Below are 27,950 nucleotides of genomic sequence, written 5' to 3' on the forward strand. Positions count from 1 at the left end.
TCTTGATCTGTTGCCCAGGCTGGAGTGCAGTGGCATGATCTCAGCTCACTGCAACCTCTGCCTCCCAAGTTCAAGCGATTCTTCTGCCTCAGCCTCCCCACTAACTAGGATTGCAGGCATGCACCACCACACCCAGCTGACTTTTGTATTTTTAGTAGAGATGCGGTTTCACCATATTGGCCAGGCTAGTCTTGAACTCCTGACCTCGTGATCCACCCACCTCACCCCCCCAAAGTGCAGGGATTACAGGCATGAGCCATTGTGCCTGGCAAATTTTTTATATTTCTGATAGCAATGGAGTTTCACCATGTTGCCCAGGCTGGTCTCAAACTCCCGAGGTCAAGTGATCCATTCACCTCAGCCTACCAAAGTCCCCTTATATTTATTATATGCATGCATCTACTTTCATCAAGTTTCATCTTTCTCTTTCTAACTTGTTGAATTGAATGCTTACTTCACCTTATTTCTAGTTCAATGTGATATGTGTGTGTGTGTTTAATTTTTCCCTTTAATGCTGCTTTAGGCATATCACACATTTTGACGGGTTGTGCTGGTAATTTCTATCATGAGTTATTAACTCACAAGTCATTTGGAAATATGTTTTCTTTGTGTGGCATCATGGAAGTATATTTGATCTTTCTCCTTGGTTTTTGACAGAACTCCTGAATTTCTTGTAATTCTGAGAGATAAGGGTGATAGGAACATATTTTGTTCTAATGAAGTGACTCTTGGTTGGGCCCTTAGATCACTTCAGGGTGGGGCCTAGTCACCAGAAGCCTTGATTAGAAGCCTGAAACTTTCAGCCCCATCCCTCAACCTCCAACTAGTAAGAAGGGGCTGGAGATTGAGTTAATATTTGATCATTCCTTTGTGCTTTAACTTCCATAAAAATTCCTAAACAATGGGGTTTCAGGAGCTTCTGGGTTGGTGAATGCCTCCATATACTGGGAGGGTGGCACATCCCAACTACACAGGACAGAGGCTCCTGTGCTTGGGACACATCTGGACTTCACTCTACATACCTGTTCATTTGGCTCATTTGTACCGCTTATAATAAACCAGTAAGTGTAAGGAAGGTGCTTTCCTGAGCTCTGTGAGGTGTTCACAGCCTAAAGGAGGGGATTATGGGATTCTACAACCTTGTAGCTAAGTCAGATGGAGGCATCAGTAATGTGACTGATTCATGGTACTGAGTCCTTAAACCTTTGGTGTGTGATACTAGCTCTGGTTAGTTAGTGTCAGAATTGAACTGAATTATAGAATACCTAGTTGGTGCCAAGAAATCGTAGAATTGGTTGTGGGTGTGGAAAATCCCCTACACATTTGGTGTCAGAATCTGTTGATGTCAGGGGAAAAAGCACCCCTCATTTGGCATGTGTGTTCCATTGTTTGAAAGTTATGTTTTTCTGCTTCATCTCAGAATTCTAAATGCTATTTAGGTCAATACTGATTATTATAATTATGTGAATCTTCTGTGTCTTACCAATTTTTGGTTTAGGTGACATTGCTTCTGACAAAGATGTAGTAAAATTTACCTCTGTGATTTTTTTCATTTTCCCCCCTTATAATCTTGTAGCTTTTTGCTTTATATATTTTGAGACCTTATTGTCTAGCACAACAGTCAGGGTCATTCTATCTTCCTGAAAAATATTTCCCTTCTCATTTAGTGTGTTTAATACTAATAACTCTGTTTGTCTTAAATTCCATTTTGTCTGATTGTAATAAGGCTCTCCTAGCTTTCTTGCACTTACTATTTGCCTGGCACATCTTTTTCAACCGTACCTTGTAAATATCATACAGTGGGAATTTCAAAAATTCCAGCCTGAGACTATAACCAGTGGTTTTAATTTGTTTTTACATTTATTACTAGTATATTTGGATTTATTTCTTCCATCTAATTTTTTTTTTTTTGCATTGTTCTCCTTTCTTTTTGCCCTTTTTGTCCTTTCATGTTTTCTTTGTTTTTCCTTTTCTTCTTTTCCTGGTTTGGGAGTTATACTTTTTATTTCTATTAGTGATAATCTTTAAATTCTTGTCATTAATACTTGACTAAGTTTCAAGTTGATGTTTCCCAAGCAATGTGAGTATTTCCACTTGTCTGTTCAGCTTTATTGAGTTATACTTGACAAATAAAAATTGTGTATGTTTAAGGTATACAGTGCAATGATTTGACCTACATATACATTGTGAAATCATCACCAGATTCAAGTGAATTAATGCAATTCATCACCTCACATAGTTACTTTTTTATGTTACTGAGAATACTATAGATCATTTCTCTTAGAAGATTTGAAGTATACCAGATAGTACTATTATTAACTATAACCACCAGGCTGGCTGTACATTAGATTCCCAGAACTTACCTATCATATACTTGAAAGTTTATATCCTTTATTTTGCCATCTTCCCATTCCCTGTCCACCTAGCCCCTGGAAATCACCATCTACTCTTGGCTTTTATGAGTTCAATTTTTTAAAGATTCCACGTATAAGTGAGGTCATACGTGACGTCATAAGTGAGTGTTTTTCTTTCTGTGTCTGGCTTATTTCACTTAGAATAATGTCCTTTGGGTTCATCCATATTGTTAAAAATGGCAAAATTTCCTTCCTTTTTTATAGTCATATGTATATATGAATATATATATATGTGTGTGAGTATATATCTAAAATGATATATATACATATATGTATATAATATGTTTACATACTTGGAATTTATATGGAATAATTTATATATCCCATTGTATGTGGAATTTATATGTATGTAAACTATGTAATTTTGTGGATTATTTCACGTTTTCTTTATCCATTCATCTGAGAATGTCCACTTTTTAAACTCAGCTCCATTTCCATGTTGTTAATGACCACTACTTTCCATTTCCATTTGAGGAACTTTCCATTTCCATGTTGTTAGTGACTACTACTGTCTTCTCTCTAGTTCTAACTCCTCATTAGTTGTCTGAATTATTACTGTGCTTTGTTTACAGTCAATTCTGTTTATCACCATATGTGCTGATATTTTATGTTCATCATTGCATCTTGCTTTTTACTTCTTTGTTCTGGACTAAATTTCCTTAATGAGGTATATTTGTAGTAGATATTTCAGTGAGAGTCTCTGAATGGTAAATTCTTCTTGCCTTTGCCCATAAATATCTTTATTTTCCTCTCTTGGAGTTTTGTTGAGTTAGGTGTTGTATTCTAAGTTGACAGTTGTTTTCTCACAATAATATGAAAATACAATTTGATTTTCCTGTGGGATATTCTGTTGCTAATGGGAAGTCTGCTGGAGATCCAGCTGTCATATATTTTTTAGGCAATTTGTTTCTTCTCTCTGTTTGCTTGGGAGACTTTCTGTTGTTTTTGGTATTTTGCAAGTTTGCCACAATGTGTCTAGTAGTAGATTCATTTTCATTTATCCTCTTCAGCACTTGGGTACTTTTTCATTCTGAGAAATTACACACTCAGTTCTGGAAAAATCTTAACCATTGTCTTTTCATATGTTACCCTCTTTCTCTCTTTTTTCTCTTTTGGAAGATTTATTTTGGATTTTCATACTCTAGCCTTTGTATCTCTTAACTACTTTCGTATTTCCCATCTTTTATTATTCTCTGCTATATTCTGCATAATTTCTTTAGATCGAGTTCCCATTTATCTAATATTCTCCTCAATTCTGTTTAATCTGCCACACACCTTGAGGTTCTAGTTTTATTATTGTTATTTTTGAGACAAGGTCTCACTCTGTCACCCAGGCTGGAGTGCAGTGGTGCGATCGCAGCTCACTGGAACTTGGGCCTCCTGGTTTGAAGTGATTCTTATGCCTCAGCCTCCCAAGTAGCTGGGATTACAGGCATGCACCATTACATTCAGCTAATTTTTGTACTTTTAGTAGAGATGGGGTTTTGCCATATTGGCCAGGCTAGTCTAGAAACCATGGCCTCAAGTGATCCGCCCACCTCAGCCTCCCAAAGTGCTGGAATTACAGGTGTGAGCCACCATGCCTGGCCTTCAGCTTCTACTTTTAAACACTATATTTTCATTCCTATAAATTCTGCTTTAAAAAAAATCTGTCCTGTTTCATGCTTTTATTATTATATTTTTTATCAAACTTTTAATAATTTTAAATATATGTATTTTTTAGTCTGTTTTGGTTCTCTTCTCTCCTAGTACTTGGAATGATAATTCTCTCATGTATTAATTACATCTGCTGGCATTGCATTCCCTCTTGGTCCTGTATTCTTTGTGTGTGTGTGTGTGTGTGTGTGTGTGTGTGTGTGTGTGTGTGTGTGTACTGTAATACTTCATTTTTATTTATTTTTTTGTTGTTGTTTTAATACTTTATTTTTAAATAGAGTTCATTATCAGCAGTGTTTTTTTTTTCTTGTGGGATTTCTGTGTTCTCAATTGGTTTAAGTGTCCCTTCAAGAAATAGCCTACACATGGTTTCGGGAAAGTCAAATATTTCTTGCTATTTGTTATAACAGAGAGGATATAGCGAGCAGCCACTGAGAGACGAAATCTCAAGTGAGCAAGGAGAAAATTAATAGAGGAAGGTCCTAGAGAAAGTGAGAAGCTAAAGGACGAGGAGCCAGGTACAGTATAACTTTATAAAAAGGAAGAGGAATATGTCTTTCTTTTCAGTATGAGGGAAGGTAAAATTCCAATGAAAAATACGGAAATATTTTGAATAAAAAACTTGAGAGAAGCCTCAAGAAATGATTTATTCTTAGAATGACAAGAGATGAGTTTTTCTTTGCAGGTTAGGCAGTCAGACAGTTATGTGTCTGAGGAGACTAATGCTGTTAGAAGTGCTGAAGGGCAACAGGAAAAATTAATAGAAAGGATTGTCAAGAAGGAGTGAGGGCCCAGCCAGGATTTAGAGAGAATAGACTTGTGGGATACAATCTATGTGCTTTGGTGATTTTTCCCACACTACTTGGCAGCTATGGATAGAGGGAAGAAAAGTATGAGTTTGCCAGATTTGATGATTGACAATCCAGTCACAGGAGGCAGTTTGGGAGTGAGCAATTCTAAGATTCCTGCAAAAGCCCCATTTAAATCATTTATAATGGATTCCTGGCTGGGTAAGGGTCAAAAGAAGCCAGAAAGACTCTGATGAATGAGGAGACAAAAGAAGAATCTAGAAAATGGAGATTCAGCAAAGGTGAAGACAGATCAGCAGGAGTGAGAGAGCTGTGGGGTAAGAAGTGAAGGAGGTGAGGTCAGGAAAGGAGATTTTCCAGCTTGTGGTCTTGGCCATGAAATAGTTCTCATTGCCGAGCATACCAGTAATTATTTGTGGCTCGGTTATTTCCTAGATCCATGCTTTCTGGAGGAAAAGTTAGTGGCTCTGAGCTATAGGCTGGGGTCTCTCAGCTATAACTATCTATTGTAAAAAGTGAGAATGTCCTCAGCAAACTGACATAAGAACAGAAAATCAAACACTGCATGTTCTCACTCATAGACAGGTGTTGAACAATGAGAACACACGGACACGGGGAGGGGAGCATCACACACTGGGGTCTGTTGGGGGGGACTAGGGGAGGGACAGCAGGGGGTAGGGAATTGGGGAGGGATAAAAAGGGGAGAAATGTCAAATATGGGTGACGGGGGGGATGGCAGCAGCAAACCACATTGCCATGTATGTACCTGTGCAATAATCCTGCATGTTCTGCACATGTACCCCAGAACCTAAAGTGCAAATATATGTATGTGTATATATATATATATATATATGAGAATGTCAGCCTTGCAGAATTGTCACACTCCTTTTTTTTTTAAGATGCATATTAGGTGTTCAGCAATTTAAAATATCTCCAGGGATTTTGTTAGAAATTGTCATATTCTAAAGCCGTGAAGGTGTCTATCATGGCAAATATTTTAACATCACTTGAGGATGTTGAGCCCCATTTCTTCAAATGCTTGCCCATGATTCCTGGAACCTTTGCTTTCTAGTTGAAGTCTTGGCTTAGCATGTGCAGCAGATAACACAGAACACAGCCACTCCCTGACAGCACCTCCCCTCTCCTCTGCTGTGACTTACGTTTTCCTCAGTGAGCTGGCTGCCACCTCTGCAGCTGCCCTTTGGAGTATTTCTCCAGAGTGCTGACTGTCATTAGCAGTGCTGTGGCTTGGCTGTTCTCTGTGCCAACTGTGTTTGTGTCTGCCCTCCCTTTCCATAGGATGTCCTGGTGTGCTTGGTGCTTCACAGTGGCCTTTGTGAGTCTCTGTCAGCATTTCTTTCCTTTTTGCTTTCTTTGTCTGGGTGGTTTCTAGAAGGGAGCAGAACTTTGTTGCTCAGTCATCACTGGCTGTAATGTGGGAAGTCAGAATAGTTCTTTACCTTTTCTTGTTAATTTGTGATCTTTATGCTTCAAAATGCTGAGAGTGTTTGGAAGGAAAAGATTCACAGGAAGAAATGAATTTAACCGAGATATTAGGCTGGGATGGGACACACTTCCAGTCCAATCTTGCTGTCCACTGGCTGTAGGGAGGGGTCACTTCACTGTGCCATTTCATTGGGACTTATTTTGGCATCCTCATACTGAGTTAAGTGTAGAAAATGCAGTGATGGGATTGCATTAGCCTTCAAAAAGGTGCTTATTTGTGACTGGCCTACTTAGAAAAATGGAGTGGAAAAAAAAAGAAGTGTTTTGATGCAGAAAGAAAAATAAGGTAGTAGAAGGTAGAAATAGAGAACCACAGTGAAAGACCAAGCAGATGGGCTGTATCAGCTCTAAAATGTCCCTGGACTATGTTCTTCCTGGCTGTGTCCTGGATTTTCCATTCTTGCTGACATTTGCAAGTCATAAATCAAGGGGGTATTCTAGAAGAGCCTTACGGTTTTGTTGAAATATGAGCAGCCAGGAGAGCCTCTGGGTGGAGCAGGACTTGCAGGTGCTGGAGGTGGGTGGGCAGGACATGAGTTGAATAGCAGGCAGGGATATTAGGCAGTGTGGCCATTGCCTGTGGAGACCAAAATTTTACCTTTTTAAAAGAAACTTTGGGATTTTGGCCTGTAAAGGACAGACCAGTGAGTCATTTCTGTTGGACTGGGATGGGAAATTACTAGTTTTTGGTCTTAAGATTCTAAAAGTCTGCAGATGTGCAACCATAGTCTTTTTTATTCCCTTTTGCTTTGCCTTTAAAAAACTTTACTGTTAACAAAACCTTGCCTATTCTGCCTCAGGTGGATCAAATCCTTTTTCTCATATTTGATGCCATAATAGTCTTGAGAACTATCTAGACACTTTTCAGATTAAGAAGCTGTGTCTTACCCAAATTCCTGTCCTCATGACAGGTTTTCCCAAAATCTAGGACCAATTCCTGATCAACTGCTTTACATAATCAGATCAGTCATGGCTTCAGTTCTGTGCATCTTCTAACACTTGACATGGACTTTTATCTTAAGGGCTTTCTTTCTGGAGTCCTTTAAGGACTATTCTTAATTGCTTGATGCCATAGGCTGTGGGCTGTAACTGTGAGAGAGGTACTGTGCTAATCTCTAGACATACATGATTTTATTTACATTTTACAACCCTGTGAAGTAGGTATTATTATTCTCATTTAATGGCATAATAAAATGAGGTCCAGAAGAGTTACATAAGGTGACCTGAAGTCATGCAGTTGGTAGTGGCTGAGCTAGGATTTGAACCCAGATCTATCCTACCTCAAAGCGTAAATGCCTAACCAGTCTGCTGGAGACTCAATCTGGAGTTCATGCCCCTGTCACCCCTAGATTCTATGTGAACTTTTTGTACATGTGTCTTTCTGGGAAGAAGGATCCTGGTCTATATCATATTTTCAAAGGGCTGTGATTCCACAAAGCTAAGAACACTGTACTCAACTATTAGAGTTGGTAGATCAGTTAGGATACTTTTGGTGGCAAACAAAGCAGAACGTAACTCAAACTGGCTATGTCAGTGTTCACACACAGTTTAATCAGGATTTCTGCTCCATTTCTCTGTAACGGTCCTGGCTTCATCCTCCTCCTTGTGCAGGCTTTGTCCTTAGGCTTCCTGTATTGATAGCAAAATGCCTGTAACAGTTCCAGGTCCAATGTCTACACACAGAGGTCCAAAAGAAGAGCATTTCTCTCCTCTCTACTGTCCAGCAAAACTTGTGGGCTTCATTCTTGGCCATTGGGCCGAGTAAGATCCTGTGCCCCTGTCCTGAGCAGTCACGGGAACTGGGGGATGCTGTGCATGGATTGGCTGCAGCCAGTGTTCCTTGTGCATTCCTGAATCAATCACAGTCTTAAAGAGGATAAGATTACCTTGAGTGCCTGAGGCCTCTGCAGCCGGGAGTAGGGTCATTTTTACCCAAATGGCATGGCTGATTGTTAATGGTCAGGGGAAAGGTGAATTGGATGATGTGCAGGCATCCAACAATACCCAAAATAGTTAGTATTCTTCCCTTGGCATCACAAAGATTTTGCAACAATCTCCGTGTCTTAATGGGACAAGATGAAAGCAAATTCAGCTTCCAGGAGGAAGATTTTAAGCAATTCATTGTTCTCTTTGATTTGAGGAGTTTAATATGCTGCCTTTTCCCCATTCCCAATCAGAGTCTCTTTAGTGAGGCAAGATGTCCCTACCAACGAAGAGATATTTCCTTTAGATGCAGTTCTAATTAGAATTGCTGCTTCTGAGAAACACTTTCATGGCCTGAATTATAAACTCCTTTGGTATATTTTCCTCTTGTTTAAGAATGTCTAGTCTCAGAATCCAAGGGTGGGTGGGAAGAGGAAGAGCAATTGAAAATGAGAATGTGAAAGAAGACAGAAGTCTTTTTTATGAGAACTTAAGTAGAGTGATGACTGCATGTGTCTGAAAATATAATTATCCTCTTTTGTTTGCTTGATAGAGTTTTGATAGATAGAATCTTGACAGCTCTGTTATGAAATGTTAAAATGTAATTTAGGTTAAAAAATCTTAATTATCTTAAATTATAGTCTGAAGTCATGTGCTAGGCTTTGATCTTTTTATCATGTGTGACACAGCACAGGCTGCAGGTGCAGCTAATCCAGCTGCTGTGTTTGCATAAAAGAGTGAAAAAAGTTGACTGGCTCACCGGACACCCCTGGAAGGGATGGATATATGTGTGCACAGAAGGAAACCAGTGGGATTTGCCCTCTGCCCGGCAATCCCTAGATGATGCTCTAAAATTTAGAGCAGAGGAGCATTGTAGGTACTTATATTCATTAGAGAATAAAGCCCAGGCTTCTTTGTGCGACATTCAGGCCCTTGAGGACATGGTCGTAAACGACCCTCTCAGGCTCAGGGGGACATTTGTGAGATAAGGAGGGTGTGGGCTTCAGAGTCAGACCCTAGACTCCTACCTCCCCTCACCGACTTGCTGAGCAAACCAGGATTTGCTATTTAAGATCTCTAAGCTTCAGTTTCTTCCATTTACCATAAAGGCAAAGAAAACACACTGACCTTTTTAGTGGAGTTGAATCACCCCATCTGTACTGTAGCTCCCAGATATCTGCTTCCTCTCACTTCCTCCCTCGCTTTCTTATATTGTTGTTTTTATTTCATCTTGCCTCTCTTTCTCTTACTCTCTCTCTCCCTCCCATCAAGGAGTTGGAATGCTCATTAGGGACATGGACTGCATGTCCTCCCCTCCGTTTATCCCCTAATCCTAGTAGAGTGATTTGTCACATGATTAAGTGCTAGATACAACTTTGCTAAAATGAGGGCTCACCAATATCCTTCATCATCCATCTGACCTTCTTATCAAATGTCAATAAGAAAATGAAATACCGAAGTGAGTCAGAAGGAGAGAGGGCTGGTTGAGGTGAGACATAACTTTGTAGAGTGGGTAGGGAGTTTGATCCAATGGGTTTAAGTTCTGGCTAAATGATGACCTTGGGCAAGTTACCATTCTGTGCTCAGTGTCCTCTGTAAGATGGGGATGATAAGAGACCCTCTTTAGAGGGTTGAGATGAGAAAAAAATGAGATAATGTAAAATATACTTAGGAGAATGAGTACTTAATTAACATGACCTATTATTGTTCCCCCAGAAGATTAGTTCTGCCAGGTAAGAACTTGATTGTATACTCATGAAATTTGGTGAAAGTCTTATTCTTTCATGAGATGAAAACTGAGCAAGAGCAGAGAAATCCTTTTATGACTTTCTCTCCCACTTTGTCCAAGGTGGGGAACAAGATATGCCAGACTATAGGATATTTCCCGTAGACAATCTGATCATTGCTCTCAGGGGAGGGAGCATGTGAATATTGTGCCCTGACCTGACCACACAGCTGCCTATTTCACCATGGCAGGAGCCGCCAGCCTCTGAGGCATTGTCCCTTTTGACATCTTCAAAGCTACCCATCATGAGGACTAAATTCTACATCAATCTTTTCTGGAAAACAGAGTCAAAAATTGACAATTGTAAGGCACTTATTGTATACCTATTATGACATAGATAATCTCATTTAATTCTCACAATAATCCCCAAAATTAGTTGCTTTCATTATCTCAGCCTCACAGAGGAGGAGACTAAAGAACAAAGCAGTCAAGTACACTGCCCAGGGTGTACTGGTAAGAGGTGGTGGCGGCAGAATTCGCATCCACCACTGGCCTTGCTGCCTCCTCTGCTCATGATGTCTGTGCCCCAGGGTTCCAGATGGGACCATGCATCCATGACATCCACAAGGCTGTCCATTCCTACATGGTGCTCTTCTCTGACCTCCTGGTGAATGGTGATAAATGTTAATGACTTTAATGTCTGTGGCTGTTGTTTTGAAGAAAGAATCATGATTTAAAAGAGGCTTAGCAAGACTTAATGAATTTATTTGTCAGAAATATGACTCTCCTAAGGCTTGGGGTGAGTTGAAAGAGAACTCAACACAAGCCCATCAGCTTGATGCAATGTCCTGCTGAGGGCTTGCAAGAGCAGTGTGAAGGCTGATGAAAAGACCCACGTGCAACGATGGGTGGGCCTGCACTTCCTTTCTTCCATCAGATGGGGCGTCCTTACTCCCAGTCTTTCCAGATGGTCTTCCCACTCTTCAACTGCTCGTGGCTCAGAAACCTTGCACACCTGCAAGAAAGTGAGAACCAGTTTTCAATAAACACATTGCACAGACTTATTATGAACCCCGGGGGTGGAATCAAGCGTCAGAGGGAGAAGAGCACATGGTCAGTTTTATTACTCTTCAGAGCACTTGAACTCTACCCTCTTAGAAGAAACAACAGTGGTGTTCTGGGGTATCTCTTGTGCCCAGGAAACTCATGAGAACATTCATTGCCTCAGTTAGAGGAAATCTCTAGAGAATATTTCTCTCATTTGAAGTGGAGATTCTAACTCTTAGAGGATCATTTATGCAAGATTCTTCTGGGAGCCTGGTGGTTTAACATCTGCTTTGGGGCAAGGGTATTTTTCTAAAAAATATTTTCTTTCTTTCTTATTAACAGTCATCTACTTTACAAAGTTCCCATGTGCACACAGGATGGGTGTTAGTTAATAAGACTGCAGAAGTTATTGTGGAAATCTGTTTGGCCTCAGGCCTCTGTATACGGCATGCTAAGACACACAGAAGAATTACTCAGCCGAGATACCCTACCCAGCTATGCCCTGCCTTTTTGGAAGCTTTCTCTGTTTCCTTACTTTTGACATGTGGTGTTGTAAATTTGAGAGCTCACTGAGACGTCAGCCATGAGAAGCCAGACTCTGTGTAATGCTGTATATATAGTCTTCCAGACTCAAAGCCTTTAAAATAATCAGATGTATAAGTATTTGAAAGGCCAAACAAGGAAAACTATGAGCCAAAGAAAGACTGAAACAAGATGTGACGAGTCTCATATAAATTATTCATAATTTTGTTCTGATTCATAGTGGAGTTAAAATAACCTGTAAGCCCAACACTGCAGCTGATGAAGAGAGCACTGGTGTGTTTGTTTCCTCCAGCGAGGGCAGGCTAAGTTGAGACCTGTGCGTGGGAGATCTCTGCAGATAAAAATGACTCTTCAAGGCCAAATGACCTGTTGGCTGAGGGTCTCAGAGATTTCATAATCAGAGTTGGAGTGTAACCAAGGAAGAGGCGGAGGAAAGTCTGGATAGTCCTTTCTGGGGGTGGTGGCCTCTTCTCTGCCTTTGCCCCACCCATTGCAGATTGTCTCTGGAAAGGTTAATTGTCTCTGGAAAATGAGGTTCCCACAGCCCTATGTTTTTCTTCAGAGTACAATTTCTTCAGAGCTGTATACTTTAAAATTACCTAGACTTTAATAAGTGCACACTTCAGGCCCTATCCCAGACCCACGAAATCAGGAACTCTATCAGTGCAGCTGAGAAATCAGCTCTTCTAGAAATTGCCCCTGATGACTCTGTATTAAAATTTTAGAAACCACTGCTAAAGCCTAATAGGCAAATACTTTTTTTGACTCCAGCATAATCTAACTTTTTCTTTAATTCAGGGAGAGAAGGATCTGTTATGATCCAGATGGGACATAGATAGGCAAGAATTTGATGCATCGCAGCATACTTACTCAATGGTTCAAAAAATGAATTAGCAAGTGTTTCAGCCCTTTTGTCATAGGAGAGGAACTCAATAATGTTTGTTTCGCTTGTTAATTTGTTGTAATGTCACCAGGGAGAGACATTCAGGCCATGTGGCAAGTTCTTGCCCTCAAAGAACTTCTGCTCTGTAAAATCCTGTGAGTCCTGTGAAGTAATATATAATTAAGTACTAAATTATCTGGTGGGGAAGTTAAATGTTAGGTAAAAATCGAAGCTGTGCATACTCGCAAAGCTTCATGGAGGAGATGGGATGTAAGCTGGATTATGAAGAATTGGTAGTTTTGAGGACCTTGAGAAAGAGGAGAGGAAGTTCCTGGCAAGAGGAAAATGATGTCCAGAGGCCTCAGGTCGGAGTGGGTGTGGGGGCTGATGTTGCACCCAGAAAAGCAGGATGGCTAGTGTGGAGGGGTGATGGGAAGTGGGAAAGATAGGCTGGAGCACAAAGGACCTTAGAAACCAGGCAGAGAAATTCAGATAAGAAAAGGGAGCTACGGATGCTACTGAACGCCATGGGGTAGCAAGGATCCCACTGTTCCACAGTCCCCTCAGGGCCAGGGGAGTGCCCAACACTGAGTGCCACTCGCTGCTAGTAGGGAAAGTGCTGAGGCATCAGACACGTCTGGAGAGATTCAGTGTTGGAGTTGGGTGGCCAGAGGCAGATGGGGCAGCAGATGGGGCAACAGAGGGCAGGCAGTTCTGGGGCTGCTGGGCCCTGGGTGGCAGGGGAAAGGGGCAACAAATCAAGCCGGGGTGACTCGAGCCAGATACAGAGTTGAGTCGAGGTCATGGGCTGTGGAATCTACAGTGGAGAGGGCCAGAGCTTCACAAGCAGGGCAGGAGGCCAAAGCAGACACTGAAGCTAGCAAGTAAGGAAAGACTTGGCACTGTGGAGTCTGAGGAATTAGTCTGATTATCCGTGATGAAACGAGGCTCATGGGATATGCTCTTTGGAAATTCCAATGAAAAGTCAGTGCTGGGCATTAAAGGACCATCTCCCATTGCATGGACAAGGAGCTGTGGGTTATAGTCAGGATTGGTTTCCTCACATGGCGGGCTGGCCTGGCCATTTGCCATCTGCCCAGAGCTGCAGTATAAAGAGGCATTAGATGGTACGTGTTGTTGATTTCTAGGAAGTTACACTGCCCCACTTTATAGTTATGCTCTTGAGTCTGCAAACCTGTTTGCCGAATAAAACCATGTCATAGAAGGAGAGAATGTTCAAATATTAAAGGGGATTTTTAGATTATAGCTCAAGGATAGTACAGAGAAATATTGTATCCTATGCCAACTCTGATTGTTTGGTGGTGATTGCCTGGAGTACTGGGGCTAGTCTGGGTTCTGCAGGAAATAATGTATTGATTGGTTGATGATATGTGCCATGGATGTATGTGTGTGTGGAGTGGGGGAAGTAAGTGAATGAGTAAATTATGGCACCAGTACCACCTATTTACCATGTCTGATTTAATCTCAACCTCCTGATCTCGCAGGTGAGGAAATAGAAGCCCATAGATAATAAATATGTTACGGTGGCCACAGGACTCAGGGGTAGATCTGGGAGGCTGAGACGCCTGGTCTAGTGTTTTTTTCCTTTGTATCACACAGCCTTCCAACCCTCCCACTCACCATGGGGCTGTCACACTGACTTCATTTTCCTAGTCCCACCCTTGGCTTCTGCTAGACTTCGCATTAGGAACTTGGCCACAGAACTAATTTGCACAATGGCTAAACTTGTTTCACATGTGATCAGGACTCTTGGTGGGGGAAGAATTCTAGGAAGAGAATTGCAGATTGATTGAGAATTCCTGAGTGCTGGAAAATGCAATTAGGTAGGGGATGGCAGGAGTTGATTGAGAGGGAAGAAGATTACTGTGGAGAGGTATCATGAAGGAAGCAGCAGTAGATTGTCACTACTTGCACAGAATTGAAGATGCACAAATTGAAGTTGGAGACTCTGGCTGCACAAAGTGCAGGGTGGGCACACTGTGGGGAAGAGAGAGCCTGATGTACAGTGCTGGGAAAGGTAACGTGGAGTTTTGGAAAGCATATGGTTGATGGGGTTACCCAAAGCCTGGCTCTGCTGAAACAAAGCAGGCCCACAATAAATGTTAGCCAAAAAAAGCCAGCTGTGCTTTCAGCATTTCATCCTCCCAACCACCTTGAGAGTGGATATGATTAGCCCAATCTTTACCAAAATAGGAAGTGACTGGAGTCTCAGAATTGTTAATGAACTCATCCAGGTATGCAAGTGGCTGATCACATTACAGATTCCAAATCCCATTCTCTTTTCCCTGGTAGTGAGAATGGCTCCTGAGCGTACCTGCTATTTAAGAGAAATAAAAGTGTTTTCTCTTTCTGCTTATTACCTTGCTTTTGGGTGGAAAACAACCAGCTTCTATTCCTAGAGTAGAAACCAGCTCTATTTGTTGTTCTTGAGTTGTATGCATGTTTTATTGAGGAATTAACTTCATAACAAAAGAGTATGATTGGAACTTTTATAATTGCACCTATTACTTCTATTATTGAACTACTCTCTCTCCCCTTTTATTGCTAAAAGAATCAGTGATAAATTTTTTGTTTGGAGAAATGTGCAGCCTGCTGAGTCCAGACAGCCCCTCATGCTTTTGGTACCTTGAGACATAAAATGTTGTTATTTGAATCTGTTTAAAGGAACTTCCAGCACATGCCCAGGCAGGACCTCAGGGTGGGCGGAGCTCAGGTCGACTGCTGGCTCCAGCAGGCTAATAACAGGGCAATGTGGCACCCATTCTTACTAGCAGCTTCGGAAATGAAACCTACACTTCTGGGGCCTGGTTGAAAACCACTGACTCTTTCTTCTGCCAAGCAGGAGCTGTGCCCTCAGGGACCATCTGCAGAGATAGTGTGGCCAATTATGGGCATTGAAAGCAAGCCAACTGGTTTAAGCCATCTTTCGCTGCCAGTATTGGCTGCTGGCAACAAAGTCGGAATCTGGAGGATACTGGGGGAAGAGTCATCCCTGCGGCCTCTCTTCACTCTCACAGCTACACTGTCTGTAATTTAAATTAGTCTGAGAGTCTCACAACCACACTATGAGCTGTGGAGCATCATCAATCTCATTTAACCCACATGAGGAAACCAGAACCCAGACTTATTACGTGACCTGTTCAAGGTTACCTTGATCCTTAACAATGAAATGGAAACCCAGCTTCTATATTTCTATAGAAATGCTTATTTAAATGAAAAAAATTACATTATTTTAATTATGCCCTTCTTTCTGAAGAGAGATCATTATAACACAAGTGAAAAAAAAAGAAAAAAATTTAATATTTTTCTTCTTTCTCTTTTGGAGGGGAAGACAGCAAAATTATGACAAGGAAACTTAACTACATGTCGTTTCAACAGTTCCTACTGTCTTTCTTAAAGACTTTACAAGTGTTACATATTTTTGCTTTTAAAACACTGGATCTAAAAGTCTTTGCTATTATGATTTTTAAAATTTTTATATACATATTTATTGGGAAATAAGCTCATAGTAAAAAGCTTAGAAATTTCTATAAAAGTAGAAAACAAATGCCATCCTAAAGTAAAAATCAGAAATAACTATTTACATCCCTATACTTCTTCAGATTTTTCTTTTCTATGCCTACATATGTTTCTTTAAACAAAATTAAGATTTGGCTGCATACGGTTTGGAGACCTAACTTTTTTTTTCCAGTGGAGATTATATCATCCTATTTCTATAATGTTAAGATTCAAATGTATTATTTTTTTTAATTGCAAACCAAAATTGTACATATGTAGTGTATAACATGTTGTTTAGATAGTTATATATAATGGAATAATGAAATTAGCATATCTGTCACCTCACATACTTATTATTTTTGTGTGGTGAAAATACTTGAAATCTACTCTCTTAGCAACTTTCAATTAGATAATTATTTATATATAATATATAACATATATATACAATATGTATGATTATTACTTATAGTCACTCTATTGTATCAAATACATTATTTTTAATGGCTGCATAATATTTTCCCGTTCCCTTCTTGAAACATTTTCTTCTTGGCTGCTGGGACATTTCCCTCTTGCTTCTCCTCCTTAGAATCTTTTAAGTCTCTTTTGCAGAACCTCTTCATCTCTCCCCAGTCTCTAACAGCAGGAGCTGCCCCAGAACTCAGTCCTAAAGCCTCAGACCTCTCCTCTTCCTTCTCCATCTGCATTCACTTGCCAGGAGTGCCCATCAAGCATCATAGCCTCAAATACCATCCATCCCTATCAACTCCCAGATTCTATTTCCAGCCTGAACTTTCCCCCGAATACTGCCTATTTGACATCTCCACTGAGATGGCTAATGACATACTAAACTTACTGTGTCTTAAGCTAAACTTCTAATGAACCTGTACTCCAGGTTCCCCTTTTCAGCAAATGGCAGCTCCATCCTTGACCTCAAACCTCCAGGCCTCAAACCTCATCTGAGGTCTTCTCCGACTCTTTTCTCTTACATCACACAGCCAGTCCTTTATAAAATGTGCCAGTCTTGCCCTTTGAGTAGTTCCAGAATCAGATGGAATTCCTATCTAACCTCACCTTCCCTGCAGCCACACTGGCCCAAGCCATCTACGTCTCTTGGTTGGATGATTTCAGGAGCCCCCTGATGGGTCTTCGTCCAGATTCCATCCTGGTCCCGTGACAGTTTATACTCAACAGAGTAACCAGATAATGTTACGGATCTGCTCAAACCCTCAAAGGCATTGCAGTGTCACTGCTAGTAAGGGCTTCTATCTCCCACCGCTGCCTCTATCCCACACCCCTCTGGCCCTTATCCACTCTGCTCCAGGCATGCAGGTATCCAGCTTCTTCTCCCTTTGGAATTTTGCTTTGCTGCATCCTGATCTGTTATGTTCTCTCCCCAGATGCCTGCCTGTCATGTTCCCTCCTTGCTTCAGGTTCCTGTTCAAACACCATCTTACCTGTGAAACTCTCTTTTCATAGTCTTTATAAAGAGCAATCTCTCTACCTAATACTCCTTTATCTGCAATCTTACCTATTTTAACTATTCTGCATCTTGCTTTTTCTATGTGGCATTTATATTCGTTTCCTAGGGCTGCCGTAACCAAGTACCACAAACTAGGTGGTCTGAAAGAACAGAAATTTATTTTCACTCTGTTGTGGATGTTAAAAGTCTGGAATTGAAATGTCAGTAGGGTTGGTTCCTCCTCAGGGCTCAGAGGGAGACTGTGTTCCACGCCTGTCTCCTAGCTTCTTATAAATGGCTGGCAAATCTTGGCATTCCATGGCTGTGGATGTATCGCTCCAGTCTTTGCCTCCATCTTCACATGGTCGTCTTCCCTCTGTGTCTCTCTCTTCTTATAAGAGCACCAGCCATATTGAAGTAAGAGCCTATTCTACTCCAGTATGACCAGTTTAATGTAACTAGTTACACCTGCAATGATCGTATTTGCAAATAAGTTTACATTCTGATCCTGGGGGTTGGACTTTAACATATCTTATTTGGGGGACCCATTCAACCTATGACAGCATACAAAGTATTTACTGGTTGATTTCATTAGTACCTGTCTTTACCCATAAAAACATAAGCTATTTCTGTTCACTGAGGTATTCTCCATGACTAGAATAATACTTGATACAGAGTGAGCATTCAATAAATACTTTTTAAATGAATTAGTGACTATGGAAATCTCATTTTCTCATCTTTTCTAAATACCTTGCTAATGTAAATACTAGCATAGTGTAAATACTCGTGTAAAGTAATGTAAATACTGGTACAGTGTAAATACTGGTATAAAGTTTTTATGCGTAATTATTCACGTGCATCTTGGGTTGTTTCTTTGGTATATGTTCCTAGAGATAGATTCAACTCAATCTACTATCCTTTATCTTAGTGCTGGTCTATGCTGCATGAATAGGTAAATCCTCTTCATTCAGATGTTGCTCAAATGGAGTTTGTGGTCATTTGAAGGAAAGGTTGACGGGGTTCATCTTTGCTAACTGTTTGTTAAGCAAATTAAGGGTGGAGTCAAAGTTTTAGTGGGCAGTGACTCAAATCCTAAAAGTTATATGTGGTTATATAATCTTTTCTCCTATTTAAGAATTGGCTTGCCTTTTTCCCAAGTTTTTGTGTAACTTCATAGTTATGTTTAGTGTCTGGTGTTAGAAAATCTTATTTCATGATCTGTTATTATTGGGCATTTAGTTTGTTTCTGATTTGGGGGTATTATAAATGATGTTGTAAGTGTATATATGTATACACTTCCCTCATTTGAATCACATGGGCCGAAGGGTATATCCATACATTTTTGTAAATACTTTTTATTTACATATTCATCTTTTAAGAAAAATGCGCCCCCCCCGGCAACTTTTTTGCCAGTATTGTTATAATCATGAATTGGTTCATGTTCACTCTTTCTTAGGGAGTGGAGCTTCCTGTTAACTGGCTACCACCTGCTGGACATGGGCCAGGCTCAAAGTTGAAGGCAACCCTGTGTGGGCTGGCTATAAGGGAAACAGTCACCCTTGGGAGGTTGGTGGAGACTATGCCCATTAAATCCCTCCATACCATGCAGTGCTAAATGGCCCAATCACATCCTCCATTTAGAAGAATATAGATCAAATGATTAAAGAGAAAGCTGATGACTCAGCCGAAGCCTGTTGTTTTTTCTGGAGTAATAGTGAGCAAATATCCCTGATTGTTTATGATGCTGGCTGTACATTTTAATGGATCACCTAAGGTCCCTGAACAGCTATGCTGCTGATGAATAATGCCTCCTTTTGCTGGCCGTTCCCATGGTTCTTTGAAATAAACTTTTATGTTGGTTAACAATATGTGCACATTACTTCCTTGTAACCCTGAAGGAATGACTAGCAGAGCCAGTACGATAGTGCTTGAAAGAAGGGAGTACCCCTTGATTATCCTGCTAGGGGTAAAGCCTATAAGCAGCTGGGTCCCCAATTCACCAATTCCGAGAGTTGTCACTAAAACCTTTTTCTTTTCAGTGGGCGGGGGGGATCAGGTTCAACATGATGTTGATCTTTTTGGTTATTAGTTAGAAACACTGAGTACTTAAATGGTCTTTACTTATTTAAAACCAAGTTCACTAATAGAGAAACTGGCCTTTGGAAAATTAGCCTTTAGTGTTGAGTGCTAAGTAATGTCCTTCATTTACTGGGGGAATTCATCTAATACTGACTTCAAATTATTCAACAATGAAATCATAGATTTACTGTAGACACACTAGTCCTCAAGCTTACAGAAGTTGGAGCCCCTATTGTCTACTTGAATCTATCATTTTGTTTCTGTCTTTGTCATATGTACAAGTGATAGCTAATTTAACTGCTTTGGTATTTTCCCAGGTAATACTGACTCCAATCCAGAAGACAGTCATCAGTTAAGTAAATAAAACAGGAACAGAACATTGGTGCTTACAGTAGGTATGATTTTAAGATAAACCCCAATGAGTCATACCCTTGTATACTCTCCTCCCCTTGAGTATTGTTGGAGCTGATGAGTTGCATTTAGTGAAAAGAATATGGCAAAGATGATGGGATCGTCACCCCTGTGGTTATGTTATTGCTATGTAAGCTGCCATTATAGCAGACTGGAAGGATTCGTTCTCCTTTTGGTCTTGAAGTAGTGAGGTACCACATGGCAAGAAACTGTGGGCAGCCTTCCTGAGGCTGAAAGTGGCCCCTGGCTGAGACCCAGCAAGAAAACAGGGCCCTTGGTCCTTCAGGTTCAAGGAAGTGAACTCTCTGAAATCATATACACATGGAAGAGGACCCCAAACTCCAGACTCCAGAAAAGAATGCAGCTGTCTTAACACCTAGATCACAGCCTTGTGAGACCCTGAGCAAGGGACCCAGTTAAGCTTTGCCTCAACTCCTGACTTATAGAAACTGAGATAATAAGTGGTGTTGTTTTAAGCCCCTAAGCTGGTGATATCATGTTATGAAATGACAGAAATTTAATACATTCTCCATATTTGGCGGGGAGTATAAGAGAGTGTGTTTAAATCTCAGCTTCGCTACTTTTTAGATGTGCAACCACAGCAAATTACTTAACCCCTCTGAATCTGTTATCTTTATGGTAAAATAGGAATAAAAATTATACCTATTTTAGGATGATAAAGAGGGAATAAAATGGTATGTGTGAGTCACTTAATGTGCTGCTTGACACATAGTAACTTTTCAATAAATGTTTTTCATTTTCATCAGAGGTTGGGCATTTTAAATTCCATAATTCCAAATATTTTCATTATTTTTTTTCCATGTACCTCATGTTTTCAAGATTTTTATTATATTAGCTGAAGTTATTTATTAAGTAATCATTTCTTTTTATTTTTTATTTTCCCACTATTTCTTTTTTCTTTGAGATGGAATCTCGCTCTGTCACCAGACTGGAATGCAATGGCATGATCTTGGCTCCTGAGTATCTGGGAATACAGGCACATGCCACTGTGCCCAGATAAATTTTTTGTAATTTTTTAGTAGAGACAGGGTTTCACCATGTTGCCCATGCTGGTCTCGAACTCTTGACTTCAAGTGATACGCCTGCCTTGGCCTACCAAAGTGCTGGGATTACAAGCATGAGCTACCGTGCCCAGCCCTCCCCATCTAATTCATCACCTATATATAGCTTCTGATCAACTAGGGGTATTCTTAATAGATTAACTGTAATTAATGTAATTTGTCTAAAAGGAAAGACATTTAGTTAGTTATAGTGAGTAGAATTTCCCTTAATTTTTGAAATAAATGAATTGTTGAACTTTGCTAGACTACCATTTGGAACCACAACATTAATTGATTGATGGTAAATAGACATTAGGTGACTTTCTGCAGTTAAGCAAGGCAATTACGATTTGCCTTTGTATGCCAGCATATTTGCTCGGGTACTGCAGATGGGTAAGAATGGCTGAAAAGAAAATTGTTAGTTCAAGGAAAGGAAGGAAGTGCCCATAAAGAAAAAGAAGATATGATATTAACATTATTTAAGTACTTACCAGCTGGGAATTAACTTATGAATCACAAAAGTTTTAGGAATTGTGCAGTATCAGTATTTAAATTACGGTAAAATGAATATGCTTCATTCATGTTCTGTGTTTATATTAAAATGCTCTTATTTTGTAACTTATTTTGTGTATAATAACAAAATAAAAACATTTAATATAAAATTATAATATTTGAAGTATGATTGCTACTCTTTCACTAGTACTTTATTTCCTCTTTGAATAGTGTTTAAAATACTGCATTTTTTGTATTATTAATATCAAGGCTGAAATTTATTCAGGTTCTAGATGAACACTTTTCAAATTGATTATAGACTTGATAGGGAACAATATTTAATAGAAGTATATTTTGTACAATCTTAGCTAAAATTCTGAGAAGAAAACGCTATGTTATAAGGAAACAGTTTATCTGATGTAAAAGTATATTGACATTTTAAAGGGCAAAAAAAAACAAAACTACAGCTTAAGAAGTATGTCTGAAAAGTTAATGTTAAATAAATTGGGTTTTCCAGGTCATACTCTATATATGCCCTGAGAAACAATTCTGTAGCACAACACACAGAAAACATACACATACTCACACAACAGACATATAATACATAAAACACCCACAGTGCACACACACAAATGGCAACCCTTATAAGCACATTAAGGTCTCTGAGAAATCCTACAATAGAGACCTACTGTGCTTTGTTTAATCATGTGCTTCTCCAGTTAATCTCAGAATCCTTCCCCTCCCCCCCCAATTCCTGATGACTGTGTTTTTCAGATGAATGACTGCCCTATGAGATTTTTCCCAAGGAAAACTATTACACAGGAGAAGTATAAGATAATCTCAACATTTATGGGTAAAAAACAGTTGCTACCATTAAAATAACCTATAGATCAGAAACAACACCTCCAAATTATGTAAAGCAATTGAGGATTCTGACAGGACTGAAAATTTTTATTTCCTTCTGGAGTCTAGGTTTGTTCTTTTGGTGTTATGTACAGATAAAGCTAGGTCTATCTGCAGGTGATCACTGTGCTGCTATTCTCTGTTCACACTGGTAGAGAGATATAGTTGGGCAGTAAAAGATGGTCATCTTCCTGCACAATGAGTCACTAACCCAAGGATGGAAGCTGTGTCTCCCCCACAAGTTCTATCAGCATTGTTTCACTTAACAGCAGAATTGGGAGCCTTATCTTTCTGCATTCCTGACACAAAGGACCAAAGGCCACTCCTCACCAACTTGTACCCCTCTCTGTTTATTCCATAAAGAATGAAAAATGAATACATTTCCACACTTTAAGAATGTATGATGAGGCATTTAGAGGGTGCTTACTCTGACAATTAAAAGGATTTTATCTTCATAAAGAAACTGACATTTGCTGTCAGGATGCCAGACCACAATTCTATATAAGCTTTTTTTTTTTTTTTTTTTTTTTTTTTTTATGATATGATTTGACTCTGTGTCCCCATCCAAATCTCATGTCAAATTGGAATCCTCCTATGTCAGGGGAGGTTCCTGGTGGGAGGTAATTCTATCCTGGGGGTGGATTTTCTCCTTGCCGTTTTAGTAATAGTGAGTTTTCACAAGATCTGATGGTTAAAGTTCCAACTGTGGCTAAAAGGGTACAAATCAGGCTTTTGCTTCAGAGAATGCAAGCCCCAAGTTTTGGCAGCTTCCACATGGTATTGGACCTGCAGGTGCACAGAAGCCAAGAGTTTGGGAGCCTCTGTCTAAATTTCAGAGGATGTATGCAAACACCTGGATGTCCAGGCAGAAGTCTGCTACAGGAAGAGCCCTCATGGAGAGCTTCTACAGGGCAGTGTGGAGGGGAAATGTGGGGTTGGATCCCCACAAAGAATCCCCACTAGGGTACTGCCTAGTGGAGCTGTGAGAAGGCCACCATCTTCCAGACACCAAAATGATAGATCCACTGACAGCTTACGCTCTGTACCTAGAAAAGCTGCAGACATTCAATGCCAGGCCATAAAAGCAGCTGCAGGGGCTGTACTCCAGAGCCACAGAGGTGGAGCTGCCCAAGGCTTTGGGAGCTCACCCCTTGCATCAGCATGCCCTGCATGTGAGACATGGAGTCAAAGCAGATTATTTTGGAGTATTAAGATTTAGTGACTACCCTGCTGGATTTCGGACTTGCGTGGGGCTTGTAGCCACTTTGTTTTGGCCAATTTCTCCCTTTTGGAATGGGAACATTTACTGAATGTCTATACCCCCCCTTCGATCTTGGAAGTAACTAACTTGTTTTGATTTTACAGACTCATAGGTGAAAGGGACTTCCCTGTTCTCAGATGAGACTTTGGGCTTGAACTTTTGAGTTAATGCTGGAATGAATTAAGACTTCTTTGAGGCACTCTTTGGAAGGCATTATTGGTTTTGAAATGTGAGAAGAATATGAGATTTGGGAGGGATGAGGGATGGAATGATATGGTTTGGCTCTGTGTCCCCACTCAAATCTCATATTGAATTGTAATACCTACCTGTCAGGGGAAGGGCCTGGTAGGAGGTGATTGGATCATGGAGACAGATTTCCCCTTTGCTGTTATTGTGATAGATCTGATGGTTTAAAAATATGTGGCCCTCCCCCTTTGCTCTCTCTCCTGCTCCACCATGGTAAGACATGCCTGCTTCCCCTGACCTTCCACCATGATTTTAAGTTTCATGAGGGCTCTAACCATGCTTCCTGTACAACTTGTGGAACTGTGAGGCAATTAAACCTCCCAGTCTCTGGTAATTCTTCATAGCAATGTGAGAACAGACTAATACAATGATTGTCTGTTTATTGTCTAAAAGATGCAGTCCTAATTAAACTTTCTGTTTATATTAACCCTAATATTTTGATCTTCATCTTTCTTTAACTTTGTAAACAGTAGAGTTTTATCCAAATGTGAAGTTTTATACCTTCACAGCTATCACTTCAATAAAGATATTTACTCTATTAAACAAAATAAATTTTTTTTTTTTTTTTTTTGAGACGGAGTTTCGCTCTTGTTACCCAGGCTGGAGTGCAATGGCGCGATCTCGGCTCACCGCAACCTCCGCCTCCTGGGTTCAGGCAATTCTCCTGCCTCAGCCTCCTGAGTAGCTGGGATTACAGGCACGTGACACCATGCCCAGCTAATTTTTTGTATTTTTAGTAGAGACGGGGTTTCACCATGTTGACCAGGATGGTCTCGATCTCTTGACCTCGTGATCCACCCGCCTCGGCCTCCCAAAGTGCTGGGATTACAGGCTTGAGCCACCGCGCCCGGCCACAAAATAAATTTTAAAATGTTTTAACAACATACAAATATATTTACAACATAATCTGCTGACTAAAGACTCCAACAAAGTTTACAGTACCTACTATATTATTCTGTTGTAGAACAGAATACAGATGCCAACAATAGTTTGCAGATTGATTTAGTTCACAGTTACATCTATTGCTTTAAGAAATACCATTAATGTAAATGCATGATTTATAGCATACCCAACACAGCAAGAAAAAAAAATAGATTTATAAAGTAAGATGTCTCTTAGGCATTTATTATGTTAAATATGCCTAGTATTTTCTTTTCTTTTCTTTTCTTTGAGACAGGGTCTTGCTGTGTCCCCCAGGCTGGAGTGGGGTGGTGCAGTCTTAATTATGCCAAGTACTTAAATGATTTTTCTCATTATGACATAAGAATAATGCCCTTTTGGTGGTGAAAGATAAATTTTTATTAGCTCAAAGACCACTGAAGAACTTCTAGGAAGTTCCAAAGTAAAATCTGGCTATTCTTTATGGAAAATAAATAGAACAGCCGCAATCTCTGTGTATTCCTTAAACATAAACTATGTTGATTCCATTTATGTTAATTGAACTGCAGGTAAATGACTTGTTACAAATAAAAGTCAAATTTTAGAAACCAGTTAACACCACTGGCCTAAGTTTGGTTTTTAATTGCTTGTATATGTCCAAGAAATTTTACCATGAAGTACATATTAAAAATTAACAATTACTTCTATACATAAGCCAAAATGCTCACTCTTTTTTTTTTGTAAGAAAGTTAGAGATTTTATATTATTGAAAAAGACAGTTCATTTTCCAGGCTTTCAAAATGACCAGAGTAGTCAAGAGACACTGTCATGGAATCAAATAATGTATTTTTGTATTAACCTATGTGTACATTGACTATTTCACGTTGACTAAGGTGCCTTAGCTGGAAAAAGGCAGCTCTGTCATTTCTTTCCTGATCCTTTTCTTTACTTCTTCTTCACTAAGGAGGATGGCCCAGCAGCAACTCAGCCCATGCTTTTTAACCCACCTCCTCCATACCCTGTACCCAATGTCCACATCAACTAAGGATCCCTGAAGGATTCTTTAACAGAACCAATGTACTGACCATCTACATTTTTCTAGATGGCTCTGAGGTCCAAGTGAAAGACAATATTTGCAAGCAATTCATTAGATTTGACCATCAAAACTCTGTTCCAGGTAAGGTCTCCTTCATTGTCTGTGGTAGAAATTTTTTCTTGCTTTATTTTCCAACTGAATTAAGATACGAAAATCTCATATACATCAAAGGTGACTTACAGAATTTCTTGGTGGTCTATATTAATATAAGGTGAAAGTCCATTACCAACTAAGAATTCAAGATGGCATTCAGTGATGACTGTATCAGTTACAAACTGTATGGAAAAGCGCTGTTTCCTGCCGTAAACATTGCTTCTTCTCAAAAAAGTTTGCAATTTGCAATCAAATGGACTGCAATATCTGGCACAAAAATCCTGGGCCTTTTCCACAAGTGTCCTGTCTGCTTTATTTTGGGTTGCCGTTACTTTGAGCACTATTTCCCACTGGGTTTTGTAACGTCATAAGTGAACAAAAGACCTGTGCAAAGAGAATACAGCATGATCTGATGCTCATAGCCTTTTCTGTAATTACAGGCACACTCAGGCATCATGGAAAATGATACCTATTGTGGAATCCCTCACTTGCCGATGAATAATCTAGACGATCAGAAATGTGGCACTATTGTGGCTTTCAGGTAGAAAAACACCCTGAATCCAGCTTCCTGCTGCAAATGAGTACTGAGCTTGGGATGGTGAAAACTGATTTTCAAGATAGTAACTATGGCCATATTATGAATCAACTGTGTTCTGTTTAGGTGGTGGAAGCAAAGCTTACTTCTGAAAATAACCTACAAATATAATATGTAAACATATGGAGCTTCAAGATAGACTAAAACATGCTACTATGTTCTATGGATCAAAATGCAAAGGTATCTGTACATATATTAATTTTCATTTTCATTAATTTGGGATATATTGATAGTACATAACTATGTGCTTACCTATATAGACCGTAAAACAAATTTTGACAATGTTTCTAATGACAACATACTTTCTAGCCCCAACTGCTAGGAAAAAATATGAAAATGACTGCCTCTGTTTTTATTTATTTATTTATTTAACTTTAGGTGCATACTATATCTGGCATTTCTACCCATGTTATCCCCATTGACTGTCTCTGTTTTTAAATGGAAAAGTAAAACCAGCACTCCTCATTGCAACATGGACTGGCCTCTAAAAGGTTCAGAGTCAAAAACCTCTGATTATTCCCCAATGTAATAAAACACATAAGCTTTCTCTCAGTGGTCAGGAAGTCTGATCCTCTCTAGTGTTTTGTCTTTAAAATTGCTTTCCAGGATAGGGCTTCAGTAGTGGCTTATGCCTGTAATCCAGCACTTTGGGAGGCTGAGGCAGGCAGATCACCTGAGGTCAGGAGTTTGAGACCAGCCTGGCCAACATGGTAAACCCCTGTCTCTACTAAAAATACAAAAATTAGCTAGGTGTGGTGGTACCACATTTCCCAGTCCCTAGAGCCTTTCTTCTTTTTCTTTTTTTGAGGCAGCATCTTGCTGTGCCACCCAGGCTGGAATACAGAGTTGAGACCATGGCTTACGGCAGCCTCAACCTCTCCTGGCCAAGAGCCTTTCTTAGCACAACTGGGTAAACTGTGTACCGCCCTTTAGTCTCTGAGCTTTGTGGCCCACTTCAAGTCAACTGCTGACCGAGACACGCAAGCCTCCCCAGTCTCCGAGTCTTCATGGGTTTGGTTGTTAATCACTCTCAGCAATAGCTGAATCCCTTCCTCCACATTGGTCTGTCCTACCTAACTGAAAATGCAAGTGAAGGTGGATGGTTTGCCTTTCTGAGGAGCCCCTTATGAGTAAATAATGCAGCAAATTCAGAAAAGTTAGGGGAGCAGCATAGAGAAATAAGCAAAGGCCGGAGCGTAGAAAGCCTTGACTCCATGCTGCTTCATGAGAACAGGGGTTCTTAGTCCTATCAGAGCAGCAGCACCTTTTGACAGCGAACGCTTGTCACCTTTTCAAAGGAGGTGTCGTCTGTCTTCAAAGCAATGCAGCTGAAACTCTAGACTAAGTTC

The 27,950-nt window shown here is 40.1% G+C and overlaps 1 long non-coding RNA gene across 3 annotated transcripts; it reads left to right on the plus strand.

The window, feature by feature from the left end:
* Window positions 1-6,055: 6,055 nt before the first annotated feature.
* LOC108287998 lies at window positions 6,056-27,256 on the plus strand. 3 transcript variants are annotated; one of them, XR_005196605.1, is made up of 5 exons: window positions 6,056-6,215; window positions 18,942-19,051; window positions 19,882-19,959; window positions 25,920-25,994; window positions 26,447-27,256. It is a non-coding gene; the product is annotated as an uncharacterized LOC108287998 (long non-coding RNA). The 3 variants fall into 3 exon arrangements; XR_005196604.1 differs by lacking the exon at window positions 18,942-19,051 and having other exon boundaries at window positions 6,058-6,215; window positions 19,882-19,955; window positions 26,447-27,254; XR_005196603.1 differs by lacking the exon at window positions 18,942-19,051 and having other exon boundaries at window positions 6,059-6,215; window positions 26,447-27,254.
* The last annotated feature ends 694 nt before the right edge of the window (window positions 27,257-27,950 follow it).

The sequence above is a fragment of the Cebus imitator genome, unplaced genomic scaffold, assembly GCF_001604975.1.
Source record: "Cebus imitator isolate Cc_AM_T3 unplaced genomic scaffold, Cebus_imitator-1.0 Scaffold358, whole genome shotgun sequence".
NCBI lineage: Eukaryota > Metazoa > Chordata > Mammalia > Primates > Cebidae > Cebus > Cebus imitator.